The sequence below is a fragment of the Choloepus didactylus genome, chromosome 17 (genome assembly GCF_015220235.1).
Source record: "Choloepus didactylus isolate mChoDid1 chromosome 17, mChoDid1.pri, whole genome shotgun sequence".
Lineage (NCBI taxonomy): Eukaryota > Metazoa > Chordata > Mammalia > Pilosa > Megalonychidae > Choloepus > Choloepus didactylus.
Genome location: NC_051323.1, coordinates 78785081 through 78789459, shown reverse-complemented (window position 1 = coordinate 78789459; position 4379 = coordinate 78785081).

Sequence of the window (4379 nt, the reverse complement as noted above, 5' to 3'; positions counted from 1 at the left end):
TCCTGCAAAGAAGCTAAGCCTACTTATAATTACGCCTGAGAGTCACCCCTGGAGAGCCTCTTTCGTTGCTCATATATGGCTTCCCTCTCGGCCAACTCTGCAAATAAACTCAGTACCTTCCCCTATGTGGAAGGTGACTCTCGGGCGTGTAAATCTCCCTGATAATGTAGGACATGACTCCCAAGGATGAGCCTGGCCCTGGCACTGTCAAGAATGCCTTCTTGACCAAAAGTGGGAAAAGAAATGAAACAATATAAATTTCATTGCCTAAGAGATTTCAAATAGAGTCAAGAGCTCATTCTTGAGTTATTCTCATGCATTATTTAGATATTCCTTTTGAGTTGCTAATGTATTAGAGTAGTTAGAAGGAAAAACCTGAATCTGTTGAACAGTAATCCAGTAGACTTGATTCTTGATGAAGACTGTATAATTATATATTTTTTATCGTGTGACTCCCTTTCTCCAGTGTGTGGGCAGATGAATAACAAAATACAGCCAAAAATATATAAGTAATGGACGGGGTGGGGTATGGGATGTTTGGGTTGTTTATTTTTATTTTTATTTTTTTCTTTATTTTGGAGTAATGAAAATGTTCTAAAATTGGTTGTGGAGATAAATGCACAATTATATGATGATACTGTGACTAATTGTGTACTTTAGATGGATTATAAGAAGATGACATTAAACTCAAAGTGAAAGAATGCCACACTAAAATATACAAAACATTGCTTAAAGACATTAAAGAAGCCCTAAACAAATGGAAATATACACAGTGTTTATGAATTTAATATTTAATATTGTTAACACATCAATACTGCCTAAAGTAACCTACAAATTCAATGCAATCCCTCTTGAAATTCCAGCCACTTCTTTGGCAAAAATGGTAAAGCTGATCCTCAAATTCATATGGCCCTGCAAGGGGCCTCACATAAGCGAAATAATCTCGAAAGAACAAAGTTAGAAGACACACACTTCTTGATTTCAAAGCTTAGTATGAAGCAACAGTAATGAAAACTGTGTGGAATATATGGATAGACATACATACCAATGGAACAGAATTTACATTCCAGGTGAAAATCCAAACATTGGGGGACAGTTGATTTTTCATGAATGTCCAAGAACACTCAGCTGGGAAAAAATAGTATCTTCAAAACTGGTACAACAGGAAATCCATGGGCAAAAGAATGAATGTGGACCCGTTCTTCCCATAATGTACAAAAATTAATTCCAAATAGATCAAACACCCAAATATAAGATCTAATACCACAAAATTCTTACAGGAAAATGTAGGGAACTATCCTCAGGACTTTAAAGCAAGCAATGATCTTTATATTTTACACCAAAGACACAAACAACTAAAGAAAAATGGCTGTTATTAACCAATCAGAAAATAACAAGTGTTGTGAGGATGTGGAGAAATAAGGACCCTAGTACCTTGTCGGTGAGAATGTAGAATGGTGCAGCCAGAAAGTAAAATGTAGAATTGCCACATGAGCTGGCAATTCCTCTCCTACCTATATTTCCCAAAAGAATTGAAAGCAGGGACTGAAACAGATATTTGTACACCAATATTCATGACATCATTGTACACAATAGCCAAAAGGTGGAAGTCACCCACAGTCCATCAACACATGAATGGATAAGAAAAATATGGTGTATCTATACAATGGAGTATTATTGAGAAATAAAAAAGGAATGAAGTGCTGGTACATGCTAAAACATGGATGAACCTTGAAGACATCAAGTTGAGTGAAATAAGCCAGATGCAAAAGGCCAAATATTGCATGACTGCTATTTTATGAATGTTTACGTACAATAAACACATTCATAGAGTCAACAAGCAGAAAAACAATTTCCAGAGGTGCTTGAGGGGAAGGAATCAGGAATTATTGCCAAATAGGCATGAGTTATGGTTTGGGATGATGAAAATAATCTAGAAATAGACAGTGGTCAATGTTACACAAACCTGTCAATGTACTTAATGTCACAGCATTGCCCACTCAACATGATTACAATGATTTTTATGTTATGTATATTTATGTTATGTATATTTTCAATTTTAAATTGAAAAAAATTTAAAATTCAGCCAAGAAAATAACCACATTAATAGAATGAAGGACAAAAACAACATGATCATCACAATTGACTCAGAAAAATTCCCACACTCATTCCTGATAAACACATTCAGAAAGCTAGGAATAGACGGGAACTTCCTCAACATGATAAAGGGAGTTGATGACAAACCCAGTTAAAATAAACTCAATGATGAAACACTGAAATATTTCCCCCTAAGTTAAGGAACAAGACTTCACCAAAATTAAAAAAAAAAAATAACTTTTGTGCATAAAAGGACACTATCAAGAAAGTACAAAGAAAACCTGTTAATAGGAAAAATACTTGTAACTCAGGTATATGATAAAAGTTTAATATCCAGAATATATAAAGTACTACTAAAAGTCAACAACAAAAACACAAATATCCCAATTTAAAAACAGGAATACAATTGAATAGACATTTCTCCAAAAAACATACACCAATGACAAATAATCACATGAAGAGTTGCTAGACATATTTAGCCATTGATTGCATTGGCTAATTACACATTAGAGAAATGTAAATCAAATGGAACAGCTACCACTATTCAACAAATGGAAAATGCGTATTGGAGAAGATGCCGAGTAGCAGAAACCCTCATACATTCTTCATGTGAATATAAAACGGTGAAGCAACTGGAATCCAGTTAGGCAATACCTCAATTACTTAAACATAGAATGACCATATGATTTAGCAATTCCACTCCTACTTGCATACTGAAAAGAAGTGAAAACAGATATTCAAACAAAAAACGTGTACACACATTGTCTTAGCATCACTATTTTAAACAGCCAAAGGTGGAAGCAATTAAAAAGTCCATCAAATGATAAATGAACTAAATGGTATATATCTACAATGGAATATTATTCACCTGAAAAAAAGGAATGGCATTCCAGTACAGCTGAAACATGGATGAACTTTCAAAACATGCTCAGTGAATGAAGCAAGAGACAAAACTGTGGCATAGTTGCACTTCAGTGAATTATGTAGAATAACGAACTACACGGAGACAGAAAGTAGACTGCAGGCTATACAGAGCCTGGCTTTAGTAGTAGGGAGTCACTGGTAATTGAGGAGAGTTTCTGTTTTGTATGATGAAAAAGCTTTCGTGATGGAGGGAGGTGGTAACTGCACAAAACTGTGAATGAAAACAAGACCACTGAACTGTACACTTGCAAACGGTTAAAACGGAGAAAAAGAAAACAAGGCAAATGATGAGAAGGGGTTTTCCTCGGCTCCTAACGAGCCCCCAGGTGCTCGGTTGTGGCCGTTCATTCAAGGAGTCAGAACCACAGTGTGGGCTGGAAGTGCCTGAAAAACTCACCCTCTTGCATAGGCTGTGTGGAATTACTTATGTATACACGAGAATATTTTCAAAGGCATAGATAAAACACTAAGTATTACCTGAAGTGGAATCTACTGCCACATGTTATAAGCAATGGTGCTAAAAATATGTGTGGAGCAAGAAAAAGCTTATTTAGACAAATTTGCACAGCTGGTTAAAATGTAAGGCATCTAAAGCCCATGGCTTATTTTATTATTCATCAGGAAGTATTTATGAAAAATGTTAAATCTTTTGTGTGTTAAAGAACCAGCAGGGTCAACATATACTTTAATTTCCTCTTGTGCACACAACCAGCATTGACAGATGCACATTTGCAATCAGTTTTGAAGACAGGGAGCACTTACCTAGATGCGCAGTTAAGTGAAATGGTGGTATCCATTCTTCTCATGATAAGACATTATAATCAATTATCGTTATGCTATGAGTACTGTCAATAAAACATGTTTTTAGTTTAACTTTATGTAGCACAAATGCTAAAATAAAATATAAACTTACAAAAAATTGAGGAAATTTGAATACTCTGCACTATCTATATACTATCTGCACAAGTGATCTGCTAACCTAAAACTGCTTTACAAAAATAAAATATAATTAACAGTACTAAATTACTTATGAGAATGTGGTTCAAAAACACAGGACTGTAAAACACAGTGAACCCTACTGTAAATACTGGAACACAGTTAATAGTACAATTATAACAATGTTCTTTCATAAAGTATAACAAATATACCACAATAATGCAAGGTGTTAGTAATATGGTGGTATTTGGTAACTCTGTTTTTCATACGTTTTATGCATGATATTTATTTAAACGTACAACTTCTCTAACAAAAACATTATTTTAAAAATTAAATATATTTTTAAAAGTAAAGGTGTTCAGGATACATTATAAAGGAGAAATTCATACCAACTTTATTCCAAGTGATTAAATTATAACAGT